We start from the raw sequence: 25,579 nt of genomic DNA, 5'->3' as shown, positions 1-25,579 counted from the left end.
AGAATACCACTGAAACCCTGCGTCTGTCAAATTCAAAGCACAATCTAAGATGCAAGAGCCCACCTTACTCGGTTGACCCTGAGTCACAGTACTTATTTCTGGCGGCAGTAAGAGAAAAAAGAGCATTTTTATTCCTCCACTCTGAACTCCAGCTTCAAACACAGTTCAGACAATCACCAAGAGATAACCAGCGACCAGGATTTCTCTTGATACCACGTAGAACCTTGTAGTAACTCAATGGTAAACACAGATGCAAAAAATAGGAACAAAAATAATAAATAGATAAATATGAACAGAGGTAAAATCCCGGCCCAGGCAACTCCAAAGGAAAAAAACAACAGCGAATAGCAGCAGTGCAGCAGCAGAGGTGGAAGCGGGAGTGGTAGACTAAGCAGACTCTCAATATAGTCATGAGAAGAGTAGTGTAGAGTAGAGGAACGTGATAGTCGAGCAAGCACTATGCGCAATCGATACATGTGAAAGAGATTGGTGGGGCATGTGACCACTGCAATGAGCTCAAGCCGCTTTAACCGGTGCCGGCCACTGGAGCAAAATTAGCCGGCCCCTCCACCCTCCCAAATGAATAAAAAAATAAAAAGAAGGCACTTACCTGTGTGGCTGTCTCCTCATCTGCCTGGCCGCTCTTCTTCCTGCTCCTCACCATCCTTCTCCTATGAAAACACACTACATTGTGTGTCTTGCACATGCGCAAGACGCAGTGTAGCGTAGTGTATTTCCACAGAGTTTTTTTCAATATCCGTGGAAATACGCATAGAGGCACTACGCCTGCTATGCCCAGCCTTAGTAATAACGTATGTCACATTGTTTTTCAATACAGACTGATTTTTTCTTGCTACCCAACATGTCTAGCTATCAGACATTTCAGTTTTTGAATAAGTCAGTACCATTTTTCAGCCTTATACAAGCTTTCCCTATTATTTTACAAGCTTTTCTACAGAGAAATGTGACCCACATAGTTAGTTGTTTCCATGTACATGCCAAAATGTTCAATAGTATTTTGCCTGGGGAGTCTTTTTTCTGGTTCACCCTTAGTCAGTGCCATTAACACAAAAAGCTGCTACTTTGTTATTTAGGTACCACAATTCAAATTCCAGTATTTTCCTGACACACAACTGAACAATACCCATTGTAGGAAAACACCATCTTTTTTGTGGTATACACCTCGATTTTTACCCTATCTGTTCTTGCTGGCTTTAGAACTCTGTGCACCTGTAGTAAGGTGCCTGTGCTCCCCCTTTAAATATGGTTAAATTGGCATTGCCCTAATTGGTATATTTGATTTACCTATATGCCCCTAATATATGGTACAAGGTGTACCCAGGGCCTGTAAGTTAAATGTCATTAGTGGATGGTAGCACCTATTGTGCCATCCATTACAGTGGCAATGCAAACATGGCTTCAGGGCCTACCACTGGAGCCTCACTGCAGCAGTGAAAAACAAACCCCCTTGCCCGGTCAAAACTTCCCATTTAAAAATAAATAAGTCAGTCCAATTTAGGCCTTGTAGCCCATAAGGCAGGGTGCAGGGTATTTAAAAGTAGGACATGTAGAAACACTGGGAAGCAATATTACATATTAATTCTGCTAGCTTAGGGTAGGAACCAAATAAAAGCATGACTAAACCTTTATTTTTTAATATTTATTAAAAGCCTGATTCAATGGGGAATTCAAATGTGTAAAAAATATTAAGGAAGAGGTGCGTTTAGAAAGTTAACTTTTTTTCCAGCTAAAGCCTCTGGGGGATAATTAGCATCATCCTCCAGCAGCAGCCCTCTTCTAATTAGATGTGAAAACTGCTCCCAGAGCAGAGACTGAGGGCTTGGTGTGGGGAGACATTTTTGTTCCTCTGGCAGAATGGCCATTTGTAGTGGACCCAGGAATTTCATTTTCTTCAAAGAGACATCCAAATGTTATAAGCAAATGTTTGCTCACACCTGGGCAGGCCCCTTCTTTCAGGCACCAATACCAGTGGGAGGAGAGCTGCCCTCAGAACTGATTTACAGTGAACACAGAGGAGCTCCGGTTCATTTCCCCTGCCACACCTCTAAGATCGCACACAGGCAGGCTCTGCACCAGGGAAGAAGGATTTCACCATCTTGGATTTAAGCAGGGGGGAAGACTGTGGGATTGTGTGTGGTAGGCCATATAGGAAATGCTGCAAAAGTGGGTAGGGTAACCCCTAGGAGCTTTACCCCATTGGCTAGTGAGGGGCAAGGATTCCCCATTACCCACAAGCTGGTGCCATGCAAAAATGTGGCATCCCTAGTACCCTCCTCAGAATTCTATTGCATCTGAGGGAGATCAGAAGAGGACAGAACCTGTTATCTGAGAGGTGAGAGGAGCCAGGAATGACTAAACCTGCCTCCCTCATACCTAGTACAAAGAAGTGAAGACCAAGGGTCATACAGATGACCTGCTGTTCAAGCTACAGGGGAACAACAAGCTACAAGATGCCTTTCCTGCAACTTCCACTCAGATAAGTTCAAACTAGACTTGCCATAGACTCTTCTGTTGGCTCTGCTGGAGTGAGTTTTGACCCCAAAGTGCTGTTCCTCAGAACCTGGAACCCTTGGCTGTGTCTGGCTGAACTTCTCCTACAACCACTGAAAACCTGGGACTTTTCAGATTCAAAATCTCTGGGAGACTGAGACAAACCCCTCAAGCCGATCCTATCATGGTACATTGCCACTGGGCTAAAGATTCAGGTTTCTCCCACTTGGAGCTTATCTGCAGGAGCAAATCTGATTCAGCAGGATATCACAGAGAAGGTATCTGGCTTTCTGAGCCCTCCTTAGCTACAGCCTGCAGTCTTGCCCATCTGAAGGATCCTGAGCTCCAAAAAATGGACTGGGTGTGAATGTAGAAATCTTGACCGGGTGAAGATGCTAAAAGTATATGGCCACAAAGAACCATCCCAGGGAGCAAAAAGTGACTTTCTCTTACTCCAGCCATCAACCAACAGCTTAATCAGGAATGTTTTCAATTGCTATACGACCTCATGGAGCCACCTTCTGCTAGAGTATGCTGCCTTGCCCTGCTCTAGATTTTTTACATCCATTTTTTAGACTAAGGTCCTGATTTAAATATTGGCAGCATGTATACTCCATCACAATGCCAACAGAGTGTAAAAACTGCTGACATGAAGGTGGGCCCACCTGATTGAAATGCAGGCAGACATTCGGTTTGACTATGCTTCTGATAGATGGCTATAGTGGTGACTAATCCATCACCACCATAACCAAACCCCTCCAACAGATATTACTCCAATCAGGATAGGTGGACATGTAGCCATTTTATTGCTGTCGACACCGCCAGGCAAACCCTGGCGTGATGGACAGTAAATAGCAAATGAAAAGCAAATAATGCTCCCAGCACCATGGGTAGATAACTCCCATGGCGAGAAGAGCACTACCTTTTCTTTATTTTGAAAGACAAAATCCCGTTTTGAAGCTTCTCTTTCAAACTAAAAAAAAAAGAAAGACCAAAACGACCAAAATCCATCATAAACAGTAAAAAATATGACTTTCAAAAGGTTTCAAGGACTTGTACCATAAAAAACTATGGATGCGTGACTTTTCACCAAAGTACCTGTAGATGTGTCAAAGTTCCAAAATCCAAACAGCCGCAGAGATGGAGAACAAAGAGATGCAACACTCCTGAGACCTTGGGGAGACGATGTGACAGTTCTGCTGCACGCAGATGAAGAGTTGTGTCGGTTCCGGTTCGCAGGTGACGCATCAGGAATACTTGCTGCACGATGCATGGAAATCTGGGATGTGTCGGCGATAAATGCGGTGGCGTCAAGAGGCGCTGCATCGGTCCTTTTCAGCCGCGATCTCTCAATGCGTCAACTCTTGCCACGACGATAGGCGCTGTGTCGGTTTTTGCAGCGGTGTGGAGATGTGTGGAAATTATTTTTGTGTCATGAAGATGGGTCGGAAAAACAGCCGCAAGAAGAGCGATGCGTTGATTTCTGTAGTCCTTTAATTTTCTTCTTTCTCCCAGCTCCCAAACAGCAACAACAACCTCCAGAGGCCCAAAACTGGCACAGGCACCTCTTGGCAGGTCAGAACTCACAGCATCAGAGTTCAGGGGAGCTGGGGGTGACGTCTTTGTGTCCCTAAGACTTCAGAACAGGAGGCCAGCACACAAAGGCCCTTGGAGATCTCCTTGAAGCAAGGGACACAGCACACAGAAAACTCCTTCTCCTTTCCTTGGCAGAAACAGCAAGTGCAGGCCAACCCCACACAGCAAACAGCAAAGGGGCAGTACTTGTCCTCAGTCTCTCCAGCTCATCTCCTTGGCAAATGTTCCTCTTGAACTCCAGGAATGATCTAAAGTCTGGGGTTTTGGGTCTGATACTCATACCACAAAATGTCTTTGTTCTCTTTGTGCAGGGGGCTCAGAGCCCAGTTCAAACCAGTTCTGCGTTCACTGGTGCAGCATGACCACAGGAGGTGGATACAGCATTGTGCAAGGGAGACAGGATCCATTCAGGTGCAAGGTAAATCTCCTCCCACCACTCTATATGCAGCCTGGGTCTATTCAGCTCAGGGCTGAGTCATCCAGGAAGGGTCAGGCCCACCACAACCCCCCCCCCCGAGGCTGTCACATCCTCTGTCTCTGTCACACTGAAACCAGACAGTCGATCCACAAACAGGCAGAGGCACACAGGATGGTTGAACAAGAAAATAGCCACTTTCTTAAAGTGATATTTTCATACACACAATTTAAAAACCATCTTTACTGAAAGATGTGTTATCAAATTCTGCGTTCAGGGATACCAAACTAAATTTTTCTATCTTATTCCTATTGGAAGACATGCTTGCAAATGTTACAAAGCATTCCCCATTCAAATCAAAAATGCCAATCAGGGAGAACCAATCACAATACTAATTTACACAGGGAGCACTTGCACTTTGACACTGATCAGCAGTGGCAAAGTGCCCAAAAGCATCTAAGCCAGCAAAAACGAAATCCAGCACAGCATCAAAAACACAGGAGGTAGAGACAAAAAGTCAGGGAAAACTACATCAAGGATGCCAGGTCTAACAGCTACCATAAGTGATAGATGGTCCAAAGGAAAAAATCGGCTGGCACCTGGGCAAACATCGTGCATCATCATCCCTGACACAAATCTCATGTCAAGGACAATATGGCATGCACCCTGGTGGCTACCTTAGAGGTTGACCACCTGGTTGCCCTAGCCTTTCCTATGCCAAGGCAGGTATATGACCCCCTTCCAGGAACTGTGATCTCTACCAGGAGTCAGAAATGGCCTGGATGGGAAGGAGGTCACACCTCCTACCTGACACAATGGCTAGTGAAGTGGCATATCAAGGCTGTGAGCTTCAAATGCTGCACTGCCTGTGTTATACAACCAGGCTGCCTCCCAAGAGAGGAAACAGCCCTCCCATGCCCCCAGACACATATGCACCCGAGAAGATGGGAAAATTAGGTATTCAGGAGATGAACACTCCCAGATGGCTAGCCACACCTCTAGGGTGGGCTTCCTGGTCTGTACAGCTAAGGAAAAATTCTGCCATTTTTAAAAGTGATAGAAGAGAGGGTTCAAGTAGAAAAGGTGACCTACAGTCCAATAGCCACTTGAACCCACAGTCCTAATGCCCGAAAGTCTAGGATTTAAGGGCTGCCTCTGATACCAGAACCTCATTTCTTATCTGGCTTGCAGCAAACGACACAAGAAGAGTGCCATGTCTGCGACAACAGGAGCTGCACAAACCTAAGGTGGGATACTCTGCACTTGCAGCAACCTTCCTGAAACTGCATGACTGTGATTCGTCCTGGACCATAGCACTGTTCCCCCAGACAGAGGGATCCCTTTGAGAGCCGAAGGCATCACCAGACTGCCCTTGATTAGTGGCACTTGTCCCCTGCACAGTCTAGGTAAAAGCAGCATACTGGAACCAAAGAATCTGTGGCCTTAACACCCTCTGAGGAATTGAGCAAAAGTAGATTGTCTAGTGCGTTGTGGGAAATGTAATCCTGACCTTGACAAGCTACCTGTTCCACCAGACCTCCAGAAATTACTTGCTCCTGAGATTACCGCTGCCAAGGCTTGTTGCTCGAAGCACCTGGGCTTCTCGAGACAGGTAAAATGAAACTAACTGTTGTGGCTTGTTCCTTGGTCCTCCATTACTGTTATCATTCTTGGGTTCCACACCACTCGACCTGCAAGTGACTGATTGTCACTAGTGCTTTTTCCCATTGACCGCAATGATAATGTTTTGCAGTACAGTTTTGTACTGATTTAATATTGCTTCTAAACTCCAAATCTCTGGTTATACTTATCTGAGTTACTTCTCTTTGGTGTCTAAAATTATATAAAAAATCTGCTTTATTTGTATAACTTGGTGTCAGATTTCTTTTGAGTCATGTCAATTACTTATTGTCTATATTGGTACTCTGAAATGCTTAACAAATGTTCCTCTAGTAAAGCCTGACTGCTCTTTGCCACTCTACCAAGACTGAGCTAAGGATTTATTATTGGGAATCCAAAGACCATCTTTGGGGTATTGTGCGAGTATTGCATGGTAAAGCCTAACCAGCATCACCACATAATACTCCACTTCCCTACAATGAGTTTGGTAAAATCTATTTGCGTTAATGTAAATATTCATGTTGACCTAAAGCCTTGCTGAGTGGGTCAAATCTTCCTCTCTTTTTTACTTAGTACCCAAGTTCTTTCCCTTTTCCTTTTGATGACACTGAACTTTTACCATCTGTTAAGGTGATATGGGGATTAAATCACTATATTTAGGGCAATTGTGCCTTGAAATAGTACTTTTATACAAAGAATGCCCCTTGTACATTCATGAAGGCACACCACATTCACCTTCATCTGTTGTCATTCTTAGAACATACAATTCATTTGATGGCCCCATTTGATGGATAGTTTAATTGGAATAATACTGACATTGGAATATATTTTAGATGTGACGATTTGTCACACTTATTTTTATGGGTGTGATGATAAGCGCTCTAGTTTCTAATTCATTTAAAAAAGTATTGTCATGAGTATTTGCACGTCATCATACTTAGTTTCAGTTGACTTGATTTATTACACATACTTATGGATCACTTGCATTTAATACTTTGAGATAAAAACCTGCACTGTATACCTCACATTTTGAGCCAGATATTATAATGATTTCTGTGCATTTACTTAGCTGAATGCTGCCTTTTTTTCTGTCATTTTGAAGACTCGCACGTAATCAATTTCCCTGGAATCAAAACCTTTACGTATCTCTGTGTTGACTCTGTAAACAAATGTATATTTGAAACCTGAACTTGGAATAGAATCTATGGGCCTCATTCTGATGTTGGTGGGGCTGCCACCTACAGGCCATTGGTGTGCGCCCACTGACATCCAGCATAGTGGTCGGATCACTGCATTACAATGTGGTCAGTCGGACCGCAGCGGAAGGAGGGACCAACCGACAACTCTGACAGGCTCAAGAAGCTCATAGGAGTGTCTGTCGGAGCATAATCTCTTCAATGGGGGTGGTGGCTGCGGAGGCACCGCTGTAGCGGTTATGATGTCCCTTTTCCCTCAACCTTTACATGGCGGTCCAACCACCATATAAAGGCAGACAGAAAGGGACTTTGGGGAAAACTAGCAGGGCCCCCGTCCTCAGTGGGCCTCCACGATAGGGCCCAGGAGGCTCATGTGGTGCCGCCCAAACATCCATGCACCGTGTGCCAGGCACCACATGTTGCCTGGCACACAGTGCCTGGGTGTTTGAAAACATGCCTTTATCAATTGTAGCTTGTACTTGGGCCCTTTTCCAGGCTGCAACACAAGCCACAATTGAAAACGTCATGTTTACGATGCCCTCACGGCGGTCAGATCATAATTAGGTGGGTGGAACCTGAAGAACCAGAACCTTTTGGACCTGGCGGCGCAGGGTACGCCTTAATCTCCTGGGTTCTCCTGCTTCAGCTAACAGAGACACGGGGACACTCTGTCGGTGTAAAAGATCAGATTTTATTAGCTGCAGCTAGTACAGTTGTCCTAGAAGTACACACGGTATGTTCTCAGGAGACTGCCACTTCACTCCGTGGCACACAATCTTATATAGTACATAGATAACATATACATTAACAAAGAACACACCTAAAACATACATAGAGGACCAATAAGGTAAGGTTAAAGACAGAACATGTCCAATAGAAAAGGTTGAAAAACAAAGATATCGAGTAACTCGAAGAAGCGTCTCCTCCAACGGTGTTTGCCATCCCTCCCACAGGTTAAGGTATTAACATGTTTGTAACTGGTTTGCAGGTGGCGAGATACGTTCGTGTGTTTTGGAGGACAGTTGTGAAACAAGAGAATACGAGCGGAAGACAGCGAAGGCCAGAAGCTAAGATAAAGTCAGGAGAGAATAGTGTGAACCAACAAATAGTTAAGACAGGGATTAGAAGAACCAGACAGGGATTAGTGTACTCGGCCAGTCTCTAACACCAGCTTCGTAAACAGAGGCACAAGGCTATTTTGACAAAATATTGCAGGAAAAGCAGAAAAGACTTCGTTCGTCGTGCTGCCAGTGAGGGCAACACAAAAATGGCGGCAGAGCACAAAATGGCGGCTCAATGCGATCGTGATCGAATATCGAATTTCCTCAGACCCTCCTTTTGCCAGAACTCAGGCAAGATACATAGACTCACGTCAATCTGAGTCGATGTCGATGGCCATGAGGTCATCAAGCTGTTGCTGTGACATCATTCTAATATTCTCAGTTCTTTGTGCCTTGGGTTTTGGGATGCACACAGTAGTACAAAGGTCGCAGATGGCGGGACCACAGTGCATACAAAGACAACAAGAGAATACGATGGCTAAAACCATACCAAGGCATGTTAGCACTTTCCAACCCCATTTGGACAGTAGTCCCCAAAACCATCCCAATAACGACCAATCTTCTTCGTCCTGATGAATCGACTCAGAGATTACATGTGATTTAGAGATGGCCTGGTATACTGTCGGAGCGTCATCAGGTATATAAATACAGCAACTCGATTTGATCAATTTGCAGACTCCACCACGATCTGCAAGAATAACATCTAGGGCAACTTGGTTCTGTAAAGTCATAAGACGATCCGCCTGTAGTTCCGCTGTAATATTACTTAAAGCTCCTACAGCGATGTCTATAGTAGTCTCTATGACACAAATCAGTTGCCTCATATTCCTGCTGTTTGCCATAGGACCCCAAAAAGGAAGAAATCCTTTTAGAAAGTCTCCTCCCTCTTGACCTGCTGTGTCTTTGGAATCAATAATTCCTCTGCCATATCTGTTTTTATGAAAATTTGAAGAAGCAGTGTATGTAGGGGGAAAAAGAAAAGCTATATATCAAGTACCAGAAAAACCAGTTGGCAACCACGTATAGGCTCTATCATGACAGATGAAATACGTGCCCTGAGATGGCACTAACGGCGGCGAATTCTGAGAGGAGTGGATGTAAGTATGAGAACAAAGGCTTTTTCTTTGTTTGGGTTTAGTAATTTGGCCATTGATTTGCAAACAGAAATTGCCTTGATGAGGTACAGTCCAAATCGGTGGAGATTTTCCTTGTTTAACCTTATCACTAAGACTTGTGATGTAATGAGTGACATTCCAATTAGCGTATGCTTTTCTCTCATCGATAGCAATTTTGCTATTTTCCATGATTTTAGCCATAGCTACCATTCCCTTTATCAATGAACTATGACTGAAATCTGGTCCACCAATATAAGAACTGACAGGTTGTTTGAATCGGCTTTGATAGGCGTTAGAGAAAATTACAAAATAAGCCCAAGCGGAACCTTCATAAGAGAATGGAAGGACTAAATATGGCATCCCTTTTTCTGTGGTATGAGGCATTAATCCACACACCCAACAATCGGTTGTATTAATTACTAATTGGTGTTGGTGTAATAATTGAATAAACAAATTATTGTAGTATTCGATTTTTCTTACGAGTTCATGTTGAGGAAGTGTATGAAAGAGATGCGGAGAGATAGTGGAATAAGAAGGCACAGTAATAGAAGAAGGAACAACTTTTTGCTGCATAGCATAAACAATCCAACCTATACACGCCAATAGAATACACAATAATATGAAAACACATAAGGTTATACTACCACGACTGTATATTATTTTACAATGATTATTCTTCATTTTGCTCCTTTTCTCTCTTTCGCCTAATGTAGTTTCCATCTTCTAAATGGATGCTCACGGCAATCTTCCTTAATCACTTGATTACGATTGTCTGCCGTCCTATGACACTGCAAGTCCTGCAGGCCTATTGCCACTACTCAGGTCACAACCAAGACTCCTACCGTGACCCTGCAACCGGGATAGAAACTACATAGAAGAGAGATCCTCAAGTTTTCTTCTTCAGCCTGGGTCTCAAATCGTAATGGGTCTTATCAGGTACAGTCTGATCCTGAAACAATGTTCGTGGGTTTGTGGTGTTCAGACGAAAATGCGATGGTACAGCTTCTTGGAGAATGTCGTCGTTTTCTTTTTCCGACAATGTTCCAGTCAAACGTGCATCACTAAAGGGTACAAATCGGGGAACCTTCTCGCTTTCAGAGTCACTTATACCCTTACGGACCCACTGATCAAAGGGCAAAGGCAAAGGAACCTTCTTGCAGTGCACGCCGTGAATCCAGTTTTTCTTTCCTTCGACCTTCACTGCTGTACGGGTTGTTAGGAGGACCCGACGGGGCTCCCTCCAGCGAGGCTCCAAATTCTTCGTCCTTTGAAAATTCTTCACACAAAACCTGTCACCTGGTCGGATGGAATGACCTGAGTCTGTGGAGGCCTCTGGCAAAGCGCTCTGAACCTATTGATGAAGAACACGCAATTTAGTTGTGAGGTCATGCAAGTAATCAATCAACATTGGGTATGGCAAGTCTGAATACTTTTTAGGGCGCGGGACTCCCCGTATATTGGCTGGGCGTCCAAAAACTACCTCATAAGGGCTAAGTCCCAAACAAGAATGCACAGCCGTTCTGGTAGATAGAAGAGCCAAAGGTAGTGCATCGGGCCAACTAAGGCCTGTACTAGCCTGTACTTTAGCAAGCTTGAGTTTGAGGGTGCCATTATAGCACTCCAGTAGACCCGCTGATTGTGGATGGTTTGCCGCATGGAATTTTTGTCTTATACCAAGACCTGCACAAACCTTTTGCATGACTTGGCCCACAAATTCGCTCCCATTGTCACTCCAGACAATGCGCGGCAAACCGAATCTAGGAAAAAACTCTTTTAGAAGTACTTTGGCTGTAAATAAAGCAGTATTGTCTTTCAGGGGATATGCCTCTATCCATCGGGAAAAGGCACATACCACCACTAGAACATATTTGAGATTGTCGCATCGTTCCATGTGAATGTAATCGATTTGCAACACCTCAAATGGATAGGTCGGAGGAGCAAAGTGACCTGCTGGAGTTGGGGTTCACTTTCCCGGATTGTACATTAAGCAAACAATGCAATGTTTCACTACATTGTCTGCACACTTTGGTATTCCTTCATTGTGCCATACTGGAGCCAGAAGCTTGCATATTCCTTTCGCACTTAGGTGGGCTGGACCATGCGCCATAGTAACTACAGGTAGTACATAAGCGTCTGGTAACAACCAACGTTGGTGCTCGGACAATTCCACCCAACATCCCATCTCATCTAACATTCCTGTACTTTCTTTCCACCTACTCAATTCTTTCTCTGTAGCCTCTTCTTGAATTGATTTCACACTTTCTACTGTGTCCTCATACATTCCTCTTTCTCTGACCCAATTTGCAGGGCCCGCAACATACATGCGACTTGTAGCATCTCTGGCTGTCTCTTTCGCTACCTCATCCGCAAATGCATTCCCGCGACCAACATCGTCAGTAATCTTCCTGTGCGCACTACACTTCACAATTGCTATTTGGGTAGGCAAAGCAAGTGACTCAAGAAGATCAGTCACCAACTGACCATGTTGTATCTTAGTGCCGTGGGAAGTAAGGAATCCCCTTTCTTTCCACAAACGTCCAAAATTGAACGCTACACCAAAAGCATTGTCGTACTTTAGAATTTGGGACCGCGTAGGAGGCAGGGCCCTACCCCTGTCTATCCCGGTATTAGCGAACCGCGAATGGTCAATGCGGCATGTACAAGTGCTTTGTGTAACATTTTAGCTATGAATGCACTGTGTATACGCTATTATACATCACTGCGTAGGTTCCATCTTAGAGCGGTGGCCATCTTATGGTTGCCCTCACATAGGCTACATAGCATGAAGCAAATACGGGCCTTTTAGAACACATGTGTTTTCCTTTGACTTCTCTGTGACCTGGGCAGCTTGGCTCCGCTGCCCCAGGTCAGTCCGGTCTCACGAGTTCCCCGTCCCCTGGCTACCTGTGATTAGCATCAGGGCTTGACACACCATAAAGCCTTTACATTAAACACGAGCCTCCAGCTAATCTCTTTCGCACCTGACTGGTCCTGCTTTATGGCTTGTTTTCCAAACAGGAGATGCTCATGTTTATTGGGGCCTATCGATATCTGATGTGGGATCTGAGCCTTGCTGGGTAAATAATTGCGGGCTGGCTTAACTGGAATGTGGGATGGTCATCATGACTCTGCCTTTTCGTTTGTAATGTATACATGTAATGAATGGCCATATCGTAAACCAAGGAATGTGTGCCTGAAGCAGGATATTTTGTATTTAAGGAGAAGCCCGTTTCTGTGATTTTTAGCAGTCTCCTGAGAACATACACGCTGTTGTACTTCTAGGATACCTGTAATTGGTCTGCAGCCAATAAACTGATCTTTGACTTCACCCAGAAGACTCTGTGTTTCTGTAGGTCTGAAACAGGAAGAACCCCGAAGTCATAGGGTGTGTTCCCCTGCACCGCTGGGCTTAAAATACCCAGTACTTCAGTTGGCGCCCAACTCGGCGCGATTTCAGCGGTACCGGTCCAAGCCAGAGGTTCGTGAGGAGCTTCGTGTGGAAATTCTGGAGGAAGGCCGCCACTTCATCGACCCCTGCATGTCGACGTGGTCCAAAAGTCTTTTCTGCGAGGTTCTCCGCGTCACGACGGCTACGAAGGACTGCTGCCCTGATTAATCGCCCTGTTTTGGACCCTTGACGATTTTTTGGTAGAGCGAAACAATCGAGAGAGTCTTCTGGTGACGCCATCGATCATCAATATTCAGTTAAGTAGAAGTGGAGCGTCTCCTAGTTTGAATTTGGTATCCTTCGGGATCATTTTGATTTGGTGCTTGCAAGTCCCAAAGCCAGAGGACTCGTGTATTCACGAGACTATCGTATTCGATAATCCTTTGACGTTTGAAACTAGACTAGTGAGCGAAGATGCCTGGTTCTAGTGTATTTTGTAGATTGTTTTGTTTGGGTTGGGGAAGGGATTTCCAGTAAGAGGATTCATGTCCGGTTCCTCCAATTGGAACTCCTACTTATGAGCGTTATGTAAAACATGGCGTGGGCCCCATTGCATATAATGAAGTATGGATCCGATACACCAGAAAGGACGGTGTTTTAAAATGGCCCCAAAATGGTAGTTTCGATACAGATATCTTAGACAATTTGGAAGTTAAATTGTTTAAAAAGAAAGCCCGGCCGGCGATGTTTGATTCTTTCCGCCTATGGCGAAAGGAAGCTAAACAGAAGGAAATTAAGCTAGCAAAAAAGAATAAGAAAGCAAGAGGTATGTCAATGATGCAAGCAGCCGTGCAATTTAAAGATAATGAGGAGGAACAAATGAATGAGCAATTACATAGACAGCGCAAACTAGGGATTGATAAATGTTACCCTGTTTTGTCACCCCTTGTGCAAGATGAGACAAAAGAGAAAGAGAAAGATTCCCTAATGTCCCATTTGCTAAGTTCGCCACCCCCGTATGCGCAAAATGCCACCGCACCTCCACAGCTTGTAAATGCGCAGCCTCCAGTAAATATACCGCAAGCCTTCCCGCAGCCGCCAGCTCCTCCTCAGCTGGCTCCTACCCCTGCAGTGCAGCCCTCTCAAGGGCCGCCAGTTTTGTTACCTGTTACCCCCGAGCTTCCTGCGACTTTGCCTAGCACGCCAGCGGCTTCCCCTGGCGCTCCTTCTTACACTACCCAGGTACCTGTATCTGAATCTGTTTTTCTTCCCTCTGTCTATCCCCCCGTTTTCGCCTCAACTTCTCCTTCAGCACGACAACGACTAGCTAATGTAGTTACTAGTCTAATGTCGCCTCTCTTTGGGTCATCTAGTGCGACTCCTGCCTTACAGCGTAAGCAATTGCGCAGTCAGCTGCCTGGTCCCGACGAGAAAAAGGTGTTAGATCATCTGGCGCGTAGGTGGATTGGTTTCCCTTCACTCTATGATGTGGAATCAGTTGTTAACGTTTTTCACCAATGGGATGCCCCAAAACAGAGGTATGTCTTTGATAAGATGTGTGAATTCCTCTGTGAGGAATTGGAGGATAATGGTGCAAACCCAAACCCACAGGAATTGTGTCGAGTGCGATTTGATTTTGAAACAGGTATAATTGTGGGCCCCAAGGTAGATAAAGCAGTTGCGACTTTACTGTCCCTCAGAAATGGGGATTGTCAGCAATCATTGTTCGAACAGGAATTCCCTGTGGGAAAGAAGGGAAAAACGAGACAATACCCTATGAGAGAAGTCCCTCCGGTATGGAAAGAAGCCGTTGCGGCTAATACCGCTCAAGGTATTGCTGCTGCTCCAGCACATTTTCAGCGTGTTTGGGTGCATGTCCCTTGGAAGCGTTCTGAGGTGTTAGCACTTAAGCAGACATTGCCTGACCCCCGTAAAAACCCTACCGGTTATTATAAGGAGTTATCACAAACTGCAGAATCATGTGTAATGAATTTGGCTGACATAGATATGCTGTTTGGGAATGTGGTTCCACAGCCTTTATGGGGATCCATTCGTAATGTAGATCACGCTGCAGAATTGGGTAACACATGGGCTAAAATCATTGCTGCAGATGCTGGCCAAGTTGGCTGGCGCGAAACCTGACCCTTTAGTAGCAGAACTCCCTGGTAGAATGAAAACTATAGTGCCTGCGATGCGCGTAAATTGGGATAAACTATCCGCATGTAAGCAGAAGAAAGATGAGACAGTGTCTGATTTTTTCACCAGGTTTGAAGAAACGTTTATCGACCACAGTGGTCAAGACATGAGCACTGAAGGTGGCCAACGGTTATTTGTTGATAAGTTTGTGCAGAATCTACTTCCTGAGCTATGTAAGAAATTAAAAGATTCAGAAAGTTCTTGGGCTGTTTCCTCTTCAGCGCAAATACTGGCTACTGCACAGTATTATGAAAATAGAGATAAAGACGAAAAAGATAGAACAGATAAAAAAACGAAAGAACTGAAAACAAAGGTCCTTTTACAGCAGGCCTACCCGCCACGTGGAGGACAGAATAATTATAGGCAAACACAAGGTGTCTATCACCAACCCCAACAATTTCAGAATAATCAGCAAATGAATGGGTATTATCAACCACGTATCCCTATAGGTCCCAATCAATGTTCATATTGCAAAGAGGAAGGTCATTTCAAGTATAGTTGTCCTAAATTAATGCAGCGTAACAGTAATGCGTATGGCGCAAGAGGTAGAGGTGGTCAGCAAGCTCCTAGAGGCAGAGGGCGTGGAAATGTGCCCCAGAACGCACGTCCTCTTCTGCCTCAAAATACCATAAATAGCTTTGACCAGCAGGCCAACGCGACTGGTAATACAGCTCAGTACTACAATAATGATTATTATGCAGAAGACGACAATGTAGAAGATAATGATTACTAGGACAGCCGTAGACAGAGAGAGGGAGTTGTTTCAGTGCCAGTGGATCAGAGCGGACCTTATGTTAAAGTAACTACAGCAAATGTAACGGAGCCCTTCCTGCTGGATACTGGTGCTGCAAAGAGTTCAATCTTGCATTCAAAACTCCCTGGCGCGCCTTTGTCTGGCGAAATGAATGTTTCAGTAGGTTTTTCTGGCGCCCCAGTTAGGAACCCGATCTCTAGTCCTATGTCTCTTTCTGTTGGACCTTGCGAGCTAAAAACACCTCTCATCCTAACAACAGGTTGTGGGGAGAATTTGTTAGGATTAGATTTGCTAAAAAGATTGCATGCAACGCTATATTGTTCTCCCTCAGGAGTACAACTTACATTAGGTAAGAAAGTGATTTCCCCAATGTATTTGTCTAAAAATGCAATGCCACCTGAATTGTCATCCCTTCCGGATGTCCTTTGGGCTACTGGTCCCAATGATGTGGTTCTTTTGGAAATACCGCCATATGTGGTCACTTTAAAAGCCAATGTCAGATTGCCACGTATTCCCCAGTACAAGATCTCCAATGAAGGTCAGAAAGCGTTGTTAGCAATTGTCAGCAATTTGATTAAAAAGGGTGTGATTGAAGAGACAAGAGGCAACGTTTGCAATAGTCCGGTTTTACCTGTCTTAAAAAGAACGGACCCTTCACAGCCACCTGTTTACAGATTTGTGATTGATCTTAGAGAGGTTAATAAGATTGTTGTGCCACTGTTTCCAGTTGTCCCTGATATAACTGCCTTGTTAACTATGATTCCAGCCTCCGCTGCATGGTTCTCAGTGATTGATTTAAAGAATGCTTTCTTTAGCATCCCAATTGCAGAGGAGAGCAGAGACATTTTTGGCTTTAGTTTAGGAGGTCGCAGCTTCCGCTTTAAACGCGCTCCTCAGGGCTACTGTGAAAGCCCATCAATATACAGCCAAGCTTTGAAAGCGCAGCTTGATGCACTTGTTTTACCTAGTGGCGCTATCCTCATTCAGTACGTTGACGATTTACTAATCGCCGCGGATACTGAAAAGATTTGCAAAGAAGCTACATTGTCATTGTTGCGTCATTTGTCTGCCTTTCATCCCAAAGTGTCTCTCTCAAAATTGCAATATTGTCGACAAGAAGTGACCTACTTAGGTCATCTCTTATCGAAGGAGGGAAGGAAACTGACTCCAGAAAGAATTCAAGCCATTGCACAGTTGAATGTGCCAAGAACACAGAGAGAAGTGCGTGCTTTCTTGGGCATTACTTCATACTGTAGGCATTGGATTCCTAATTTTTCCTTGTTGGCAAAACCTTTGTTAGCATTAACATGCAAAGACACACCGAATCCTATCCCATGGTCTGAAGAGTGTCAGAAAAGTTTTTTGGAATTGCGTAATGCATTATGTTCAGCTCCTGTGTTGGGTACCCCTGACTACAGCAAGCCTTTTACATTGTATGTTCACGAGAAAGATGGTTGCGCATTATCAGTGTTAACACAGCCTTTTGGCGACAGACCGCGTCCATGCGCATATTTTTCATCAACCTTGGACCCTGTAGCGAGGGCATTGCCAAGTTGTCTGAGAGCCACAGCTGCCGCAGCTATGTCTATCCGACAGTCTGCTGGCCTAGTAATGGACAATACATTGATTGTTATGGTTCCACATGCTGTGGACACATTGTTAAACAGGACCAAGACGCAGCACTTAACTAGTGCGCGATTATCTGGATATGAGCTGACACTGTTAGCAAATCACATACACATAAAGAGATGCAACATGTTGAATCCAGCTACATTATTGCCAATTCCAGCAGATCTAGATGAGATTGAGCAACATGATTGTCTGTTCAGAACAGAAGAAGAGACGAAAGGGAGAGTAGATCTCAAAGATACTCCCCTGACTGAGTGTGATGGTACCTTATGGGTGGATGGTTCGTGTTTCAAGCTCCCGAATGGTGATACGACTGCTGCATATGCTATCACTACTTTGCACACGATTGTGGAAACTGCACGTGTGCCACAAAATTCGGCTCAAGCAGCAGAATTGATTGCCCTTACAAGAGCATGCGTGTTGTCCGAAGGAGTGAGAGTGAACATGTATACGGATAGCCAGTACGCCTTTGGCATGGCCCACAGTTTTGGGCGATTATGGAAAGAACGTGGGTTCCTGACTTCGCATGGAGCTAAAATTCAGAATGGCAAGTTGGTGAATGATCTCCTTGAGTCACTGACCCTACCGTTGCAAGTTGCGATTATGAAATGCAGTGCGCACAAGAAAATCACTGATGATGTTGGTCGTGGTAATGCGTTTGCTGATGAAGTTGCGAAAGAAACAGCAAAAGATGTAAAGACTCGAATGTATGTTGCAGGCCCTGCAAGATGGGTTAGTGATGTTGGAATGTATGAAAACACAATAGAAAGTGTAAAGTCCCTTCAAGCTGAAGCCACAGAGAAAGAGTTGAGCAAGTGGAGAGAAAGTATGGGTAAGTTGGATGAGAATGGTTGTTGGGTTGATTTGTCAGAACATAGGCGATGGTTGTTACCTGATGCATATGTGCTTCCAGTAGTTACTATGGCACATGGAATGGCACATATCAGCATGAAAGGAATTTGTAAGTTATTGGCTCCAGTATGGCAGAATGCTGGAATTCCCAAGTGTGCAGAGAATGTGGTCAAGAATTGTATGGTATGTTTGAAGTACAACCCTGGTAGGGGAACCCCAACTCCAGCTGGTCATTTTGCGCCTCCATCATATCCATTTGAAGTTTTGCAGCTAGATTTTATTCACATGGAAAGGTGCAACAACCTGAAATATGTATCGGTGGTTGTTTGCGCTTTTTCAAAATGGATAGAGGCCTATCCCCTAAAAGATAATACTGCTCTATCCACAGCCAAAGCCCTTGTGAAAGAATTTTTCCGTAGGTTTGGAATGCCAAGAATGGTGTGGAGTGATAATGGAAGTGAGTTTGTGGGTAAAGTGATGAAGAATGTGTGTGAGGGACTAGGTATAAAGCAAAAGTTCCACGCTGCAAATCACCCCCAATCAGCTGGATTAGTAGAGCGCTACAACGGCGCTCTAAAACTTAAATTGGCCAAAATCCAGGCGAGCACCGGTCTTAAATGGCCTGACGCTCTGCCTTTAGCACTCCTATCCACAAGAATGACCGTGCACTCACGAGTGGGACTTAGTCCTTATGAGGTTGTTTTTGGCCGCCCGGCCAATGTATGGGGTGTGCTAAGACCTACGAAATTCAGTGAAATCGAGCATCCAGTGCTGCTTGATTACTTGTATGATTTGACGGTTAAACTGCGTGTTTTACACCAACAGGTGCATGATACTCTCCCCCCGGCCTCTGAGGCTCCAGGACACCCCATTGACCCTGGCACGTGGGTGCTCATCAAAAACTTTCAGCGGAAAAGCAACGATGAGCCCCGCTGGATTGGCCCTCACCTCGTACTACTGTCTACAAGATCAGCTGTTCGAGTAAAGGGGAAGAAGAACTGGATCCACGGCGCCCACGTGAAGAGGATCCCTTTGCCTCTGCCGTATGACCAGTGGGTCCAGGAGGGTATCGCTAACTCTGAAACAGACACTGTACCTCGTTTTGTGCCGTTCAGTGATGCACGCATAAAAGGCACAACTTCAGCACAGGAAAGTGACGATATTTTGCAAGAAGCTGTGCCACCGTCAATTCGATTGGACACCACAGAGCCTGAACTCTTGTTTCAAGATCAGACAGTACCTGGCCGTTTTCATTATAATCTAAGACCAAGGCCTATGGACAAATAAATATTCTTTTTCTTTTACCTTTTTATTTTTTTATGACCAGAGCTCTCCCATCTGAAGGACTTTCTTGATTTTTGTTTTTCGAACCACCATCCGGGTTCAGCCGCAGGGTCGCGGTGCCAAGACTTTGGGGTACAGGCCGAAGACGTTAGGTCAACGGTTCTGGTTGGTCTAGGGCGTTCCCTGGTCTGACGGGCGTACTCCTTAGCAGAAGAAACTCACCCGCCGCGAGCGGCACGTTTAGAGGATGGAGTTTTTCAAGATGGAGAGACCCGCTGAGGAAATGAACTTTAAAGCAAGAATATGTAAAATAATGAAAAGCAAACGTTTTGTATTTTTATGCCTGTTTGTATTATGTAGTATGGTAGTGTTTACTGTAGGATTTGTATTCTTCTCCTCTCAAGAGCCCATTGCACCCATTGTACAGCCTATACCTCCTCCTACTGTCTCCTCACACTCTTTTCACCCTCTGCCTGAACACGAACAAGCTAGACGGTCTGAATTTGTAAACAACTCGTTTATTCAGCTCCTGCACCAGCACCAACTAGTCATGAATACAACCAATTGCTGGGTGTGTGGTTTAATGCCACATACCATTAATAAGGGTATTCCTTATCTAGTGCTGCCATTTAGTTACAATGGATCGTCATGGGCATTCCAGACCATGTGTCTCTTTGCATTAGATGCCTACTCCCCGCGACAACCGCGTTCCATCAGACCTAGCACCAATAACAAAGCTTTAATGAAAGGAGTTGCCGATATGAGCAGAGATATCGATGCATACTCATCTATTCCCAAAGAAGAATTGAGAGCTTATGTAGGGTGGAACGCGACGGGGTATAGTATTAGTCTGGGTGAAAGACAGCGAAAAATCTCATCCCCAATCTGGGTCGTACCCCACATAGGTCGGTTCTGTTTGCAAGGTAATGGTCAGAATCCTAGAGCTCAACTGGGAAGAAGTGACTGTACTGAAACGTACACTTTTCCGTCACAGTTTTCCCCTGCGTTTTTGGCTGCCAAGGGTACATATTTTATCTGCAATGACCGAGCATATACATGGTTGCCCCCTGATTTCTCGGGCACATGTTATATTGCAAATCTGCTACCGCCAACATTCACTGCTGCCTCCGACTATCACAAGACCAGAGTTGTGAGAGGCGTGATTAGTAAGGAGGATACTGCCGGTCAGGAAGCGGGAGATTTCTTTTTGGGTTTCCTGCCGTTTTGGGGACCTATGGTTAATAGTAGGAACCTGAGACAGCTGACTCGTGTGGTTGAATCCACTGTTAATGTTACGGCTGGTGCCCTTGGTAATTTGACAGCTGAGCTCCAAGCGGATCGTCTCATGACTTTGCAGAACCGCATGGTTCTAGACGTTATACTTGCAGACCGCGGTGGGGTATGTAAGGTCATCCAATCTAGTTGTTGCATTTTCATACCAGATAACGCTCCAACAGTTTATCAAGCCATCTCCAAACTACATAAAATATCTGAGTCCATACACGTGGATAAAGGAGATTGGTCACTGGTGGGGTGGTTCTGGGAACTGATATCTGCCTGGGGTTGGAAAGTTCTGATGGTCATTGGAATGATCTTAGCCATCCTTTTCCTGTTCTGTCTGTGCATTCAGTGTGCTCCTGCGATATGTGGCCTCTGTGCTACATTATGTGTAAGGAAACCTGTATCGAGGGACGAGCTAAGTAATAGGATGATGCTACAGCAACATCTCCATGACTTTGTGAATGTTGACCTAGACTCGGATTGAAATGAGTATAGTTATTGCCTATGTAAGGGCAAAAGGAGGGTCTGTCGTACTTTAGAATTTGGGACCGCGTAGGAGGCAGGGCCCTACCCCTGTCTAACCCGGTATTAGCGAACCGCGAATGGTCAATGCGGTATGTACAAGTGCTTTGTGTAACATTTTAGCTATGAATGCACTGTGTATACGCTATTATACATCACTGCGTGGGTTCCATCTTAGAGCGGTGGCCATCTTATGGTTGCCCTCACATAGGCTACATAGCATGAAGCAAATACGGGCCTTTTAGAACACATGTGTTTTCTTTTGACTTCTCTGTGACCTGGGCAGCTTGGCTCCGCTGCCCCAGGTCAGTCCGGTCTCACGAGTTCCCCGTCCCCTGGCCACCTGTGATTAGCATCAGGGCTTGACACACCATAAAGCCTTTACATTAAACACGAGCCTCCAGCTAATCTCTTTCGCACCTGACTGGTCCTGCTTTATGGCTTGTTTTCCAAACAGGAGATGCTCATGTTTATTGGGGCCTATCGATTTCTGATGTGGGATCTGAGCCTTGCTGGGTAAATAATTGCGGGCTGGCCTAACTGGAATGTGGGATGGTCATCATGACTCTGCCTTTTCGTTTGTAATGTATACATGTAATGGCCATATCATAAACCAAGGAATGTGTGCCTGAAGCAGGATATTTTGTATTTAAGGAGAAGCCCGTTTCTGTGATTTTTAGCAGTCTCCTGAGAACATACACGCTGTTGTACTTCTAGGATACCTGTAATTGGTCTGCAGCCAATAAACTGATCTTTGACTTCAAATGTGAAGTGGGTCGCACACCGCTCGTCATACTAGCAAATAGCCCCATAGGATTCTGGAGAATGTAGTGACAGCGGCGAGTACACCTATGCCACGAGTATATAGTTATAATGCCATCCCTGGACACGTGTTTCGAGGTAATTGCCTCTCGTCAGCAGGGAGCAGGTATGTATGCGAGGTGCCAAGTAGACTGCCAAAATATATAAGGTATAGTACCTCTCACGGCGCGCGGGTGCGGGATCCAGGCTCGTCAGCCCATAGCTCGAGGGAGCTTTAAATACAAATGTGAAGTGGGTTGCACACCGCTCGTCATACTAGCAAATAGCCCCATAGGATTCTGGAGAATGTAGTGACAGCGGCGAGTACACCTATGCCACGAGTATATAGTTATAATGCCATCCCTGGACACGTGTTTCGAGGTAATTGCCTCTCGTCAGCAGGGAGCAGGTATGTATGCGGGGTGCCAAGTAGACTGCCAAAATATATAAGGTATAGTACCTCTCACGGCGCGCGGGTGCGGGATCCAGGCTCGTCAGCCCATAGCTCGAGGGAGCTTTAAATACAAATGTGAAGTGGGTCGCACACCGCTCGTCATACAAGCAAATAGCCCCATAGGATTCTGGAGAATGTAGTGACAGCGGCGAGTACACCTATGCCACGAGTATATAGTTATAATGCCATCCCTGGACACATGTTTCGAGGTAATTGCCTCTCGTCAGCAGGGAGCAGGTATGTATGCGGGGTGCCAAGTAGACTGCCAAAATATATAAGGTATAGTACCTCTCACGGCGCGTGGGTGCGGGATCCAGGCTCGTCACAGCACCCCGCATACGTACCTGCTCCCTGCTGACGAGAGGCAATTACCTCGAAACACGTGTCCAGGGATGGCATTTTAAACTTTTTACTCGTGGCATAGGTGTACCCGCCGCTGTCACTACATTCTCCAGAATCCTATGGGGCTATTTGCTAGTATGACGAGCGGTGTGCGACCCACTTCGCATTTTGTATTTAAAGCTCCCTGAGCTATGGGTTGACGAGCCCGGATCCCGCACCCGTGCGCCGTGAGAGGTACTATACCTGATAATTTTTGGCAGTCTACAGCACCCCGCATACGTACCTGCTCCCTGCTGACGAGAGGCAATTACCTCGAAACACGTGTCCAGGGATGGCATTTTAAACTTTTTATTCGTGGCATAGGTGTACCCGCCGCTGTCACTACATTCTCCAGAATCCTATGGGGCTATTTGCTAGTATGACGAGCGGTGTGCGACCCACTTCGCATTTTGTATTTAAAGCTCCCTGAGCTATGGGTTGACGAGCCCGGATCCCGCACCCGCACGCCATGAGAGGTACTATACCTGATATTTTTTGGCAGTCTACAGCACCCCGCATACGTACCTGCTCCCTGCTGACGAGAGGCAATTACCTCGAAACACGTGTCCAGGGATGGCATTTTAAACTTTTTACTCGTGGCATAGGTGTAACCGCCGCTGTCACTACATTCTCCAGAATCCTATGGGGCTATTTGCTAGTATGACGAGCGGTGTGCGACCCACTTCGCATTTTGTATTTAAAGCTCCCTGAGCTATGGGTTGACGAGCCCGGATCCCGCACCCGCGCGCCGTGAGAGGTACTATACCTGATAATTTTTGGCAGTCTACAGCACCCCGCATACGTACCTGCTCCCTGCTGACGAGAGGCAATTACCTCGAAACACGTGTCCAGGGATGGCATTTTAAACTTTTTACTCGTGGCAAAGGTGTACCCGCCGCTGTCACTACATTCTCCAGAATCCTATGGGGCTATTTGCTAGTATGACGAGCGGTGTGCGACCCACTTCGCATTTTGTATTTAAAGCTCCCTGAGCTATGGGTTGACGAGCCCGGATCCCGCACCCGCGCGCCGTGAGAGGTACTATACCTGATATTTTTTTGGCAGTCTACAGCACCCCGCATACGTACCTGCTCCCTGCTGACGAGAGGCAATTACCTCAAAACACGTGTCCAGGGATGGCATTTTAAACTTTTTACTCGTGGCATAGGTGTACCCGCCGCTGTCACTACATTCTCCAGAATCCTATGGGGCTATTTGCTAGTATGATGAGCGGTGTGCGACCCACTTCGCATTTTGTATTTAAAGCTCCCTGAGCTATGGGTTGACGAGCCCGGATCCCGCACCCGCGCACCGTGAGAGGTACTATACCTGATATTTTTTGGCAGTCTACAGCACCCCGCATACGTACCTGCTCCCTGCTGACGAGAGGCAATTACCTCGAAACACGTGTCCAGGGATGGCATTTTAAACTTTTTACTCGTGGCATAGGTGTACCCGCCGCTGTCACTACATTCTCCAGAATCCTATGGGGCTATTTGCTAGTATGACGAGCGGTGTGCGACCCACTTCGCATTTTGTATTTAAAGCTCCCTGAGCTATGGGTTGACGAGCCCGGATCCCTCACCCGCGCGCCGTGAGAGGTACTATACCTGATATTTTTTGGCAGTCTACAGCACCCCGCATACGTACCTGCTCCCTGCTGACGAGAGGCAATTACCTCGAAACACGTGTCCAGGGATGGCATTTTAAACTTTTTACTCGTGGCATAGGTGTACCCGCCGCTGTCACTACATTCTCCAGAATCCTATGGGGCTATTTGCTAGTATGACGAGCGGTGGGCGACCCACTTCGCATTTTGATCTTTGACTTCACCCAGAAGACTCTGTGTTTCTGTAGGTCTGAAACAGGAAGAACCCCGAAGTCATAGGGTGTGTTCCCCTGCACCGCTGGGCTTAAAATACCCAGTACTTCAGCATACTGACTGTTGGTGTACACGTTCACTCTTTTTCCTTCGGATAACACACACGCTCTGGTTAAGGGTATCAGTTCAGCTGCCTGGGCTGAGTTATGTCTGATGCGTGCTGTTTCCACGACTGTATGCAAGGTAGTAACAGCATAGGCTGAAGTTACTTCTCCATTAGGAAGCTTAAAACAAGAACCATCTACCCACAGCGTTCCATCCGGATTCACTAATGGCGTATCTGTTAAGTAAATTCTACCTTTTGTCTCTTCCTCAGTACGAAAGAAACAATCATGTTGCTCCTGAACACCTTTCTCTTCTGGAAGAGGCAACAGAGTAGCTGGATTTAAAGTATTACATCATTTGATGTGCACGTGACTAGCCAAAAGCGTCAGCTCGTATCCGGTCAAACAAGCACTCATAAGGTGCTGTGTTTTTCTTCTGTTTAGCAAAGTATCCACTGCATGTGGCACCATAACAATGAGAGTATTATCTAGCACCACTCCAGCAGACTGTCGAATAGAAATTGCTGCTGCTGCTGTCGCTTTAAGACAACTAGGCAATGCTTTAGCTACTGGATCTAACGTAGCCGAAAAATAGGC

This window comes from Triturus cristatus, chromosome 12, assembly GCF_964204655.1.
Source record: "Triturus cristatus chromosome 12, aTriCri1.1, whole genome shotgun sequence".
NCBI lineage: Eukaryota > Metazoa > Chordata > Amphibia > Caudata > Salamandridae > Triturus > Triturus cristatus.
This window is presented reverse-complemented; position numbering follows the sequence as displayed.